The 15712-nt window shown below is 43.9% G+C and overlaps 1 long non-coding RNA gene across 1 annotated transcript in view; it reads left to right on the forward strand.

Annotated features, from left to right (window-relative positions):
• Positions 1-15712, forward strand: part of LOC139759728 (uncharacterized) — a 44539-nt gene that overhangs the window by 14203 nt on the left and 14624 nt on the right. The window lies entirely within an intron of this gene.

The following is a 15712-nucleotide window of genomic DNA, read 5'->3' on the forward strand; positions in this document are numbered from 1 at the left end:
TGCTGGCAATTGGTGTCTGTTAGTGACTCCATGACTGCATTACCCTCCTCTTGATATCTCCTGCATTGTGCCACCTTCTTGTAAGACTTAATTATCGCCTGCTTAGGACCATCTATTGGTGAGATCTACTACTCATTTTTCTGTAGTTTCAAGACAGTCAGTCATAAGTGACATTTGGGCCACTTAGATCTAGTAATGTCGTTTGTTGATGAAGTTTGTCATTAGTTTCCTGCTCGGTGCCAACTGTGGATGGGCTGCTGATCATGTCCTGCAGACTGGCAGTTCTTGTGACCCACAACTGTTTCCTTAGCTTTATATTCCTAATCATCATCTGCACAGTGGAGGTGATGGTGGAGTTAACTAGTTAGATGATGCAGCACATTACTACCAACCACGTACATAGTTGCCTCTCTCCAGGCGGTAGTTACGAGCTTCGTCAAGAGATGGGACTGTGTAGGTGGTTAGGAATCTTCAGAGTAGAAAGTAGTGCTCTGAAATTGTTCGTTAATTTCGGTGATAGATGGCCTTATTAAACACCTGAGGACAGATATTAATTAAGGATGGATATGCAGGAGGTATGTATAACCTGACCAGAAAAATGGCATTCGACAGGAGGCCGGTAATTTTTCTACATAGCTGTCGTACATTGTTGCTTGTCGGTGGCCAAGTACTGATGAACTGCAAACAGTTTTATACAGACATCTGCCGTGGGATGTTTATATGGGTCATTTTTAAGTGGACTGCAGCAGATGGGCGAAATTCTTGTCCATAAACCAAAAGTGAGAGCGATTTCATTACCGACCATCGAAGAGTCATCCAAGCAAGGGCTTTTGACCTAAAGCCAATTGATAAGCAATCACAGGATGAATTTATGCAGAGAACTACCTACCTTTGAGCAAGTTCCATAAGACTGTTCACATGCGCCAAGCCAGGCATGACCAAGAGCCATGATCATCTGTGTAGAGCGCGTCGTGTGTGAGGGAGTCGTTATCTCCTCATGTACAGGGCGAACCCGGGACGAGAAAATCCTATTAGTGAGTGTATTAATGTGTTCCCCTTACCCTCGCCAGCCATCGCTACCCACCAATATTTGCCAACTCGGGGAAACCACAAAACTTCTCAACTCCACAAGGGCGTAACATCCCGTTCCGCACGGTAGCCAACCGCCCCTGTGTGCACAGAGATCTAAGGTTAACTTACCCGGATTTGGACCCCTTGCTGTAGGCGCAGTGTAATGTTTCCAATATAATGAAGCCATGGTGAATGTTGGCATGTAATTTAAGTGGTATTTACCTCGATTATTTGGTGGGGATTTCATATAACTTCCCTGCGGGGAAATTAGTTAGACAGAGTGATGATTTGTGAACGTTGGGAAGATGACTAGCTCGCCCTACTTCTGTATTGACTGGTGGGTGAGGCCAACTGGTGCGGTCGGTACTGCTGCAGCGCTCTCACAGCCCCAGCAGCAGTCACTGTATTTAGGAAGGACCATCGGTCTGGAGTAATGACCAACATCATGGTCTAACATCGTCTGGCTTACAGAGAGAGCCATGATGCGTAGTGAGGGAGGGCCTGTGGGCCTGTCAGCTGCTTGCTGGGATCACTGACACACTCGCCTCAGGGGACGACCACCGTCCTCAGGGTGGCTGGTCCAGTAACTGGTTGTGACGACGGAAACGACTACTATCCTCCGGGATCCACCGGCAGATGGCAGTGATGACTAGCACCACCCACCAGTCACCACTAGTTAGTGGTGGCACTAGAGGCACGGAGACTCAGTGGTGGCAGTAGAGGCACGGAGCGTCGGTGGTGGCAGTAGAGTCACAGAGCGCCGGTGGCGGCAGTAGAGGCACGGAGCGCCGGTGGCGGCAGTAGAGGCACGGAGCATGTGTTGGCAGTAGAGGCACGGAGCCCCGGTGGTGGCAGTAGAGGCACGGAGCCCGGGTGGTAGCAGTTGAGGCACGGAGCGTCATTGCTGGCAGTAGAGGCACGGGGCGTCAGTGGTGGCAGTAGAAGCACAAGCTTCAGTGTTGGCAGTAGAAGCACAGAGCGTCAGTGTTGGCAGTAGAAGCACGGAGCATCAGTGTTGGCAGTAGAGCCACAGAGCGTCAGTGTTGGCAGTAGAAGCACGAAGCGTCAGTGTTGGCATTAGAGACACAGAGCGTCAGTGTTGGCTGTAGAGGCACAGAGCTTCAGTGGTGGCATTAGAGGCATAGAGCGTCAGTGTTGGCAGTAGAGGCATGAAGCGTCAGTGTTGGCAGTAGAGGCACAGAGCGTCAGTGTTGACAGTAGAGGCACGGAGCCTCAGTGGTGGCAGTAGTGGCATGGAGCGTCAGTGGTGGCAGTATTGGCTCAGAGCGTCAGTGGTGGCAGTAGGAGGGTCATTGGTGGCAGTAGAAGAGTCATTGGTATCAGTAAGAACGTAATTGGTGGTAGCAGAGTCACGGAGCATCAGTGGTGGTAGTAGTGGCACGGAGCGTCAGTGGTGGCAGTATAGTCATAGCGCGTCAGTGGTGGCAGTAGAGGCACGGAGCGCCAGTGATGGCAGTAGGAGCGTCATCAGTGGCAGTAGAGGCAAGGGGTGTCAGTGGTGGCAGTAGAGGCATAGAGAGTCAGCGGTGGCAGTAGGAGTGTCAGTAGTGGCAGTAGAGGCAAGGAGTGTCAGTGCTGGCAGTAGAAGCACAGAGAGTCAGTGGTGGCAGTAGAGGCACGGAGAGTCAGTGGTGGTAGCAGAGGCACGGAGAGTCGGTGGTGGCAATAGAGGCACGGGGAGTCGGTGGTGGCAATAGAGGCACGGAGAGTCAGTGGTGGCAGTAGAGGCACGGACTACGCTAATGGATTTGTGTTGTGAGGAGGTGATTCGTGTATGAGGGTCAGGGGCACGTGGCCAGAAGGAGGGTCAGGGGCACGTGGCCAGAAGGAGGGTCAGGGGAACGTGGCCAGAAGGAGGGTCAGGGGCACGTGGCCAGAAGGAGGGTCAGGGGCACGTGGCCAGAAGGAGGGTCAGGGGCACGTGGCCAGAAGGAGGGTTAAGGATATATTATAGAAGCTAAACATACCAACCATGTCCTGTTTTTGCCTACTTCTCCTCCTCTTATTCAGCTTCACTTTTTCCCCTGTCTTTTGTTTGTGCACACTGGCCCTTTCTTCTCTTATCTTCCTCACTTACAGCCATCCCATCCTTGTTACTGCCTCTCCTTTGTCCTACCACTCGTCCGTCTGCCACAGCACTTGCCCAACCACCATAGCCGGGCAAACACAAAAGATTATATCACTGTCGAGTTAGAGAAGGATTGTAAATTGCCATTTCTGGACACTGTTATTCACAGGATAGATGAGAATTAAGTTTTTTTTTATTTGTACACAGAAAACCCACCAACAGGTATGATTTTATTCACTGTTACTCGGGTCAACATGTTCTAAATAACAATGCTTGTAATGTTGCTTTCCAGTACATAACACCATCAGTAAGACCTTGGTAAATAGTAGGCCAAATCATGCAACATTGGGAGTGTTTACACGGTCAAATGCAAGGCATGTAAATATATTTATATAGGCCAGACAGGAAGAACTGTAAAGGAGAGGTGTTATAGGCACGGTCATGCAGTACGCAGGGATGACCACGAATATGCGATCGGCTAGACAATGTCATGAAAATGATCACCCTGGCCACAGATCTTGAAAATCCCGTTATTCTATACCCCTCTGCTGATTATACCACACGTAACGTCATTGAATCTGTCTTAATTGATAATAGTTAGAACTTTAATTTGTCCCCAGGCAATTTCAAAGCTCATCCTAGCATTAACCAAATCATTATGAGAGAACTGAAAACACACGAAAGTTGTTCAAGACACACCCAGCTACCCAGGTCATCCCCCGCCATGTGACCCTCCTTAATCACTCTCCCTTACAACGGTTACTGCTAGACATAGCAGACAGTGGTTGGTCTAGATAAATTGGTGTTGTAAGGCAGGAACCAACTGTGATGTTGGGATTGAAATAACTTTAAGTACTGCCATCTGACGAGGTGGCTTGCCTCCACGAAACATGTCGTGCCACATGTATAGAAAAATTTCATGTTAAATAGAATTGTATGAACCCCTACTGAAGTGCGATTTCACCTTACTATCATTAAGGACAAGTGTGATCATCATATCTGTATGTGTGTGTGTGTGTGTGTGTGTGTGAATGGGAATTGAAATTACAGTGAACAGTGAAATCTTTATATGGACTGATAGAACAAAATATGTGGTTCAGATATAATGAAAATTGATGCTCTAACAAAGATGAAATAATGCTGATTGGAATGTGGTGTGTGTGTGTGTGTGTGTGTGTGTGTGTGTGTGTGGTGACGGTCCGGCCGGCCGGGAGTGAGGGAGGGGAGGATAATGTGAGGAGCACATGTATGGCTGTCGTCTATAGGTACACCAGCAACACTAGAAGGAGTTTGTACAAGATCTGACGTTGGTGCTCCTCCCTCAATATTAAAATTGATATGTGTTAGTAGGAGCCTCTTGTGTGTGGTCCAGGGGCAACATCCGACCCCATGGTCAGGGGTACAGCTCTTGTGGTATGATGGAGGGAGTTGTCTGTGGCGAGTGGAGGAACAGTTGCTTCTGGGAACATTATAATGTTTATCTCACTCTGCACGACAACTTGCCAGCAGAACCTCTGTATGGTTGCAGGTTGTGATATGTAAACAGAGCTACTTCAATTATGCTTGTACTATATGGTGAAAGGAAGGAAATGAACCTCGGGTATAATATTCAATCATTTTTTTATTCATTTCAGCACAAGATCAACATTTAACAGTCAGTAGATAACAGCATTTGTCCTAGTGTCTACATCCACCTCACTACGACATGACACAGGGGCCGCTACACCCTACACAAGCTGCAACACACACACACACACACACACACACACACACACACACACATTCTTCACTCTATCCTGTTGTATTCACATACATATACACTCATTTAGAGGAACAAACACACAGACAGACACATACACACAAATGCACTTTGTGCTTCGCATAAACTTGCATTTTGCCATTAAGCTTGACTAGCAGCGAATCATGGCCAATTATCAAGCTTAACCAGCTCCCAGTGACAGATCATTAGCCAACCATCGAGCCAGGTCAATACCCTCACTAACTCCAACGTGCACCTACGTGACCACCACTACCCTAGTACACAACCCGTCACCAGGTGTGCTCTACACATCTGGTATGTTCACTACAACTGTTCTCGTCACCATCCACAAGATGCATCAGTCCATGGGACATCAAACCACCTCATAAATAAACACAAGCATTATGTACACATCCAAGATGTGTAAATTAAGATAAGCCTGCTGCACCTGTACGCCACTCAGCCATACATACACCCACATACATAAAGTTTCACTCGGCACACACACACACACACACACACACACTATTAACACTGGAACGCTGGTAGACGGACGCTTCCTGAAATTAAGCAATTGATTCCATTACTGAAACGTGTACATCTTAAGTGAGAGGCAGCAGGTCGTGGGTCTGGAGGGACCAGTGACAGGTCGTGGGTCTGGAGGGACCAGTGACAGGTCGTGGGTCTGGATGGACCAGTGACAGGTCGTGGGTCTGGAGGAGACAGTGACAGGTCGTGGGTCTGGAGGGACCAGTGACAGGTCGTGGGTCTGGAGGAGACAGTGACAGGTCGTGGGTCTGGAGGAGACAGTGACAGGTCGTGGGTCTGGAGGAGACAGTGACTGGTCGTGGGTCTGGAGGAGACAGTGACTGGTCGTGGGTCTGGAGGAGACAGTGACTGGTCGTGGGTCTGGAGGGACGAGTGTGTTTGGCATGACAATGGTAGGCTGTGTTTGAGGCGGGGAGTGCGTGGCGTAGGGAGTGTTAGGTAGGTGTGTATGGGGAGGGTGAGAAGCTTGGCATTAGGTAGATATTGTAGTATATTAACACAGACACTTGTGAAGAGTGTAGACGGAAGGAAGCCTGACAGTAGACGGTCATCTTTTGGTAGATATATCAAAGCGTCCACACTCACGCATACTATGATAACATGATGAAGATACATCGGTCATGTCTTATTGATTTTCGAGGCTGCCACTCAAACCATTACGTTTAGAATGTAAGGAAGATCATACTGCCAGAAAGAACTGTGACACTCGTCAGAGTACTCGATGTACATATATCGATCATACCCGCCTCCTGATTATGCCTTCCTAACTATATCCACCTCCTGACTGACTATACTACACCGGCAGCCCCCGTGTGGCATCCATCCCGGACAGCTGCTACAGACAAGCTAGATATATGTACAATTACTGAAGCATTCTTGCCTGCAGTGTAACAAATGAAGCGGCTGAAATGTGAATATATTGAGACTGAACAAATCGTGGATGTAACTAGTTCTGAAAGATAGGAGTGAGCAGAGAGGATGAATATGTATATGTCTTGAATGTCATAATACATGGCCTACCAACCAAAAGGCACAAACAAAATTTAAGATAAATTGTTTGTTGTGAGCCAGAGTGTTTATATATATGCTCGTACCAACAGTGATGAACATAAACTATTTAGGGAAGACATGGCAAGGGAAACGTCACAACATTCAGGTATCAAGAATGGTCTCAGCAACATACAGACTCCTACAGGCATTCCCAGTCATCCTCAGACACAGGAAAGATGAAAGTTCCATACACGATAGACATACAAGCTCACAGAATGAAGTTGTCTTGGGCACAGAAACGTCAGACACGCACACGCTCTCACAAGAACATGGCAACATATTACTGTCAACTTAAGAACATTCACCACAATATAAAATAATATGAAACACTGAGGAAACACAAATGCTTCCAGGACAGCAGGTAACAGACGTAGTCATAACATTTCTGTACGAGTTATTGTTCATTAACGTCCTCTATGGAAATATGGAATACAATGTGCCGTCACATTAACACCTACACTAGTTAATGTCTCACTGAAACTCCCTCAAGTGGCAATATTGTAACGTACATAAGGAAAACTCTCCAAAACAAACCAATAACATACCATATATCTTCTACACAACTTCTATATCTATTATTTTGCCAAGATTTGGGATTGATCACAGAATTCTATGGAAAAGTTTGACAGTCACTAGAACACAAGTTTACATGTAGAATGTAGCAATTAAACAGTTGTTCAAGACTGGTATCATTATTGCTGTCTTAGGTTCAGTATACAACCTGCATCATGTTTTTTTCACCTGCCAAAAGAGACTGCCTCAAACTGCACTGCCAGCGAAGTAATCCTGGAGGAGTGCCATACAGTTGTGTTACTGTAAGCTGTGCCTCCTCCTCCAGCTAGACAGCACCATGCTCATACTACCGTCCGTCAGTATGTATGTTATGTGGGTGTAGTTAGTGTCGTGTTATAGTCATCAGACACAAGTCACGGTGGTGCCGTACCCACAACGAGGAGACACTGAGGCTTGCAGAAAGTGTTAAGCCTGGCAGTAATGCAGTAACTGCCTCTGTGACAAGCCAACAAAACATGAAGGGTTAAGACTGGATTGTCACATTCAGTTGCGCAACATTTCACTTGTAACAAATTCACGTTCTTACTGTAATGTGCTAACATGGTTGACCGTTCTTACTGTAATATGCTAATATGGTTCTTACTGTACTGTATTGATAGTGCAGAACTTTTGCTGTATTTGGTTACCAGTGAAGGTGGGTTGTGGAACTGGTGTATGTGGTCGTAGGCACACAACTCACAGCTTGGTAAGAATTTGTATCAACAAGACAATCAACTGCCCATATTACCTTAACAAACTCTCCCTTAACATGAAAACATCTTTCATAATGTATGAATAATGGCGAGTGTGGTAAATCTTGTTTACAATAAACACATATATACATACAGCACCAGTGCCTCACGGTACACACTGCTCATCACCGTAAACATAAAAATATCAAACACAATTACAAGGATATCATCATCATCATCATCATCATTCCGTCTCACAATTTCATGTGGTGCATTTTGTTTGTTTGTTGAGACCACTGGCACCTGAATGCTTATTCAAGGCCATTTCATCAACGATATATATATATATATATATATATATACACACACACACGAATAAAGTGCATATGAACGCGCACCTTCATAGAACATACAAACCTCCAACAGCCAGGATCGAATCCGGGACCCCTGTGCAAGAGACAGGCATGCTAACCGCTAGGCTATGGGACTGTATGATAAGAAACAACTATTCGAAATACTAAGTACCCGAATACCCTTCGTCTCACAATGGTGAGCAACGGGGTCTATACTTGGTTATTTCCGAACAGACGCACATAGCCAGCTGATAGCGTTTTAACGAACCTAACTGTACAACACGGAGGTATATGAATACGAATAATACAGTCCCATAGCCTAGCGGTTACATGCCTGTCTCTTGCACAGGGGTCCCGGGTTCGATCCTGGCTATTGGAGGTTTGTATGATATATATATATATATATATATATATATATATATATATATATGTATATATATATATATATATATATATATATATATATATATATATATATATATATTGGAAGGGATCACAATTTTGCGCGTGATCAAGATATTCATATGAGTCCACGGGGAAAATGAAACACGAAAAGTTCCCAAGTGCACTTTCGTGTAATAATCACATCATCAGGGGAGACACAAGAGAGAAATATAACAGTCAGTTGATATACATCGAAGAGACGAAGCTAGGACGCCATTTGGTAAACAATCACATGTTTACCAAATGGCGTCCTAGCTTCGTCTCTTCGATGTATATCAACTGACTGTTATATTTCTCTCTTGTGTCTCCCCTGATGATGTGATCATTACACGAAAGTGCACTTGGGAACTTTTCGTGTTTCATTTTCCTCGTGGACTCATAGGAATATATATATATATATATATATATATATATATATATATATATATATATATATATATATATATATATATATATATATATATGCAGAACCTTCACCGTAAAGAGATATATGCAACAATCACCACTGGAAAGAGACTGTATAAATAGTGAGTACTTTCGTTTATTCCATCCTCAGACATAGTGGGTGAGGCAGATACTTTTTTAGATGGTCTGACCTCTGCTTGCTCTGACACGAGCCTTTGCCTGTTGATCATTATGTAACTACGTCCTTTGGCCATTTTAAATGTGATAAACTGTTAATTGAAATAATCATCAAGTATCCAGCAAAATAGCCCTGTCCACACACAATGTAGGGAGAGGATACCCAATTTATCAGCCAGCCCACAGTGGATGATGAACAGCCACGTTGACTATGGACCGACAGCCGATCAATATTCGCACCTACGTGGCCTCGACCCCGTGCTGGCCCGGGAATGCGTCACGGTCACCAATAATAACCGCTACACCACGGAGGTCAATATATCTGTACCAAGTCCAGCCCTCAACACCTGGTACCAGTGTTACAACCCTCAACACCTGGTGCCAGTGTTACAACCCTCAACACCTGGTGCCAGTGTTACAACCCTCAACACCTGGTGCCAGTGTTACAACCCTCAACACCTGGTGCCAGTGTTACAACCCTCAACACCTGGTGCCAGTGTTACAACCCTCAACACCTGGTACCAGTGTTACAACCCTCAACACCTGGTACCAGTGTTACAACCCTCAACACCTGGTACCAGTGTTACAACCCTCAACACCTGGTACCAGTGTTACAACCCTCAACACCTGGTGCCAGTGTTACAACCCTCAACACCTGGTGCCAGTGTTACAACCCTCAACACCTGGTACCAGTGTTACAACCCTCAACACCTGGTACCAGTGTTACAACCCTCAACACCTGGTGCCAGTGTTACAACCCTCAACACCTGGTACCAGTGTTACAACCCTCAACACCTGGTGCCAGTGTTACAACCCTCAACACCTGGTGCCAGTGTTACAACCCTGAACACCTGGTACCAGTGTTACAACCCTCAACACGTAGTCCTAGTATAGTTACTGGGGAGGCATCATACATGGTGGGAATGGTTTGGTCTTTCTTTCCGCGGGGTGAGGGTAGGGGAGCAGACGGGTCAATAATCTTGGTGAAAAAGTAAATTAAGCTGATCAAAGCGAGCGTCGGCAACAGACGTTGTGGGTCCTGGGGTAAAGGCATGAGAACCTTCCTCCTGTTGACCTGTGTTCTCTAACAGACTTAATTTGTTTATTGAGACCGGCGGAAACAATGGTAAACTACATCATCATCATCCCAGTGAACGTTGTATTTATCCTCCTGCGTTGTTTCAACTTTTGCCTGGATGGATTTGAGCTGCAATTATTATGAGTTTGGGTAATTTATGAATTCAACAAAAATTTGCAATCCTTTATTTTTTATTTGTAGATTTTACACTGTATCGTCGCCTTCCTTTATTTGTATCAGTCATGTTATGAGTCATGTTATGACTCATGTGATCAGTCATGTTATGAGTCATGTTATGAGTCATGTGATCAGTCATGTTATCAGTCATGTGATCAGTCATGTTATCAGTCATGTGATCAGTCATGTGATCAGTCATGTGATCAGTCATGATATCAGTCATGTTAGCGTTTCCCGCCACATGATCACCGGATCTGTGGTGTAAGTTGTCAAGTGTCAAGACACAAAGGTCAGTAAGAAGGTCACACTGTGTATAGTGAGACAGTGTTGGTCACGGACCTTCATGTAACATAACACATTACCAGTTTGGGTTAGGTTAGGTTAGGTTAATGTTTTGCCTTGACCAAACATTATAACACTACAAGTGTCTGGTAAATAAAGTGGTTACACACAAGAAGACACAACACCAGAACTGTACCACCACACTACCTGCCATCACTGACCACCACATTTTGAACATCTTGAGCAGCACAGTACGAGCGTTGAGCATGACGGGACGGCATGACCATGAGTGTATGACCCTCATGCATGATGACGTGTCCTATGATCTGTCCCTCATGACCAGGTCATTATGCTCGTGTGTCGTGAGGTCAAACTTACAAGATTCAGGTAGAGGCAACTGATGTGGTCATGTGTCTTGTTCTAACACAACAAAGTTAATATATTTCAGTGAGAAATGTCGTAACAACATCAGTAAACTCAATAAACACATCCCGTAGTATTGTATATACGGCACTATAGCATATTCTACAGTAAAGTATATTTTTCAATATAGCATATTTTCCAGTATATCCTGCAGGATATTGTAGTATAGTGTAGTTATCCTGCAGGATGTTGTATGTTGTAGTGTAGTAGTTATGTTATTGTAGTGTTGTAGTTATCCTGCAGGATTTTGTATATTGTAGTGTAGTAGTTATGTGTATTGTAGTGTTGTAGTTATCCTGCAGGATTTTGTATATTGTAGTGTAGTAGTTATGTGTATTGTAGTGTTGTAGTTATCCTGCAGGATTTTGTATATTGTAGTGTAGTAGTTAACGTTGCTGACCATGGGTCATGCACCGTCTCGCCCAACTCGAGTCCCGCACGCACCCCAACCCTTCATCCTCTCATTCTGGTCGAAACATATCTTCATATCCAATATGAAGGCTAAAGCCATACTTCACGGAAACATCTTCATATCCAATATGAAGGCTAAAGCCATACTTCACGGAAACATATCTTCATATCCAATACAGATTCATCTGTCCTTCTAAACTGGGATGACCTGAGAAGCAGAGAGAACCAAGTTATACATGTACCGGTCTCACCTGTTACCTCATCTACCACGACATCTTGCCCCGCCCACTGACACCTTCCTCTCTTCCGAAACCTTTAGGCAGGTTTACATATTTCTTAACCTTATCATATATATTTCTTAACCTTATCACATATATTTCTTAACCTTATCTCATATATTTCTTAACCTGAACACATATGATATATTTTTTAGTAACAGCTGGCCTCAGATACATACAAATCATGCACAGAATTGAGTTATGAAGCAGATTCGACAATGGTGTTTTTAACATAATTTCTAGACTTAAAAGCATCATTACAGATGTTGAAATCAATATCTTGGCGAGATGATGTGAACAACATACTTCATCAATATGTTGACTTGATAGAGATTTTGATGAAATGTATTGTGAAGTAAGTGGTGTGAATCACTCCGCCAAGTTCAAAGATTACCGAGAAAGAAATGTACAGATCTCTATTAGATATCATCATCAATATGAATAACGAAAGATATATATTGAATATTATCATCGATATGAATAATGAAAGATATCATAAAATTATCATCAATATGAATAATGAAAGATATCTATTAAATATTATCATCGATATGAATAATGAAAGAATAGAATCATGTTTGTATAAGCCAGACACCATCTTCCACTCACAACTTCTACTTTCATGATGACAATCAAGGAAAATGTTAATGGTGTCCAGAGTGTTAGTCACACTCTTGTATTGATGCTCAAATATAAAAAATAATATATATCAAGATCTTATCCTTCATATGGTTCAACATATCTACCACCTTAGTCCACCTTCTGTAACACTAAAGCAATTACTGCCAACAATGATTAGAACAGTATTGTCCTTCCCTACAGTATTGTCCTTCCCTACAGTATTGTCCTTCACATCAGTAATTTCCTTCCCTAAACTATTGTCCTTCCCTACAATATTGTCTCTACCTACAGTATTGTCTCTTCCGACAGTATTGTCTCTCCCTACAGTATTATCCTTTCCTACGGTATTGTCCTTCCCTACAGTACTGTCCTTCCCTACAGTATTGTCTCTCCCTACAGTATTATCCTTACCATAGTATTCTCCTTCCCTCCAGTATTGTCTCTCCCTACAGTATTATCCTTTTCTACAGTATTGTCTCTCTCTACAGTATTGTCCTTCCCTACAGTATTGTCTCTCCCTACAGTATTATCCTTACCACAGTATTATTTCTCCCTGCAGTATGGCCCTCACTACAGTGAATACCTCATTGAAACTTGTCAAGTCGTAGGCGTTAATGTGACATTTGAATATAGCAGTAACTCATTAACGGCTCTTCCAACATAGAACCAACCGTAGATTGATGGTAAAAAAAAAAAAAAACCAGGTTCCTGCGTTATTTCATGGAAGGTTTGTTATGATAATGAATGTGGAAGATACATTGACAAATGTGCTCCTTTTCTACATGTAAGGCAATCTGACCGTTACAATTGATTTCAACAGAATTTCTATGTATCTGAAGCCAGTTGTCATCTAAAAATATATCATACGTGTTGAGCTTAACCTTATGTGATAAGGTTAAGAAATATATGTGATAAGGTTAAGAAATATGTAAACCTGCCTAAAGGTTTCGGAAGAGAGGAAGGTGTCAGTGGGCGGGGCAAGATGTCGTGGTAGATGAGGTAACAGGTGAGACCGGTACATGTATAACTTGGTTCTCTCTGCTTCTCAGGTCATCCCAGTTTCGAAGGACAGATGAATCTGTATTGGATATGAAGATATGTTTCCGTGAAGTATGGCTTTAGCCTTCATATTTTTTCACAAAATTTTGTTCTCTTATTTCGTATCATTTATTCATTTATTATACTTTGTCGCTGTCTCCCGCGTTAGCGAGTTGCGCATGGAAACAGACGAAAGAATTACCCAACCCACCCATACACATGTATATACACACACGTCCACACACGCACACATACATACCTATACCTCTCAACGTATACATATATATACACACACAGACACATACATATATACACATGTACATAATTCATACTGTCTGCCCTTATTCATTCCCGTCGCCACCCCACCACACATGAAATGACAACCCCCTCCCCGCGCATTTGCGCGCGGTAGCGCTTGGAAAGGACAACAAAGGCCACATTCTTTCACACTCAGTCTCTAGCTGTCATGTATAATGCACCGAAACCACAGCTCCCTTTCCACATCCAGGCCCCACAAAACTTTCCATGGTTTACCCCAAACATTTCACATGCCCTGGTTCAAACCATTGACAGCACGTCGACCCCAGTATACCGCATCGTTCCAATTCACTCTATTCCTTGAACGCCTTTCACCCTCCTGCATGTTCAGGCACCGATCACTCAAAATCTTTTTCACTCCATCTTTCCACCTCCAATTTGGTCTCCCACTTCTCCCCGTTTCCTCCACCTCTGACACATATATCCTCTTCGTCAATCTTTCCTCACTAATTCTCTCCATGTGACCAAACCATTTCAAAACACCGTCTTCTGCTCTCTCAACCGCACTCTTTTTATTACCACACATCTCCCTTACCCTTTCATCACTTACTCGATCAAACCACCTCACAGCACATATTGTCCTCAAACATCTCATTTCCAGCACATCCACTCTTCTCCGCACAACTCTATATATACAAATGGATTTGCATGTAGCATTTATGGATCTGCAGAAGGCATATGATAGAGTTGACAGAGATGCTCTGTGGAAGGTATTAAGAATATATGGTGTGGGAGGCTAGTTGTTAGAAGCGTTGAAAATTTTTATCGAGGATGTAAGGCATGTGTACGAGTAGAAAGAGAGGAAAGTGACTGGTTCTCAGTGAATGTCGGTTTGCGGCAGGGGTGCGTGATGCCTATGGTTGTTTGATTTGTTTATGGATGGGGTTGTTAGGGAGGTGAATGCAAGAGTTTTGGAGAGAGGGCAAGTATGCAGTCTGTTGTGGATGAGAGAGCTTGGGAAGTGAGTCAGTTGCTGTTCGCTGATGATACAGCGCTGGTGGCTGATTCATGTGAGAAACTGCAGAAGCTGGTGACTGAGTTTGGTATAGTGTGTGAAAGAAGAAAGCTGAGAGTAAATATGAATAAGAGCAAGGTTATTAGGTACAGTAGGGTTGAGGGACAAGTCAATTGGGAGGTAAGTTTGAATGGAGAAGAACTGGAGGAAGTGAAGTGTTTTAGATATCTGACAGTGGATTTGGCAGCGGATGGAACCATGGAAGCGGAAGTGAATCATAGGGTGGGGGAGGGGGCGAATGTTCTGGGAGCGTTGAAAAATGTGTGGAAGTCGAGAACGTTATCTTGGAAAGCAAAAATGGGTATGTTTGAAGGAATAGTGTTTCCAACAATGTTATGTGGTTGCGAGGCGTGGGCTATAGATAGAATTGTGCGGAGGAGGGTGGATGTGCTGGAAATGAGATATATAAATAAATTTGTATATTTTTTTATTTGTTTATTATACTTTGTCGCTGTCTCCCGCGTTAGCGAGGTAGCGCAAGGAAACAGAAGAAAGAATGGCCCAACCCAACCACATACACATGCATATACATACACGTCCACACAGGCACATATACATACCTATACATTTCAATATATACATACATAAACATACACAAACACATACATACATGTACATGTACATATTCATACTTTGCCCTCAGCCATTTCCGTCGCCACCCCGCAACACATGAAATGACAACCCCCTCCCCCCGCACGCGCGCGAGGTAGCGCTAGGAAAAGACAACAAAGGCCACATTCGTTCACACTTAGTCTCTAGCTGTCATGTATAATGCACCGAAACCACAGCTCCCTTTCCACATCTAGGCCCCACAAAACTTTCCATGGTTTACCCCAGCACTTCACATGCCCTGGTTCAATCCACTGACAGCACGTCGACCCCGGTATACCACAGCGTTCCAGTTCACTCTATTCCTTGCATGCCTTTCAC

The sequence above is a fragment of the Panulirus ornatus genome, chromosome 34, assembly GCF_036320965.1.
Source record: "Panulirus ornatus isolate Po-2019 chromosome 34, ASM3632096v1, whole genome shotgun sequence".
In the NCBI taxonomy this organism is placed as follows: domain Eukaryota; kingdom Metazoa; phylum Arthropoda; class Malacostraca; order Decapoda; family Palinuridae; genus Panulirus; species Panulirus ornatus.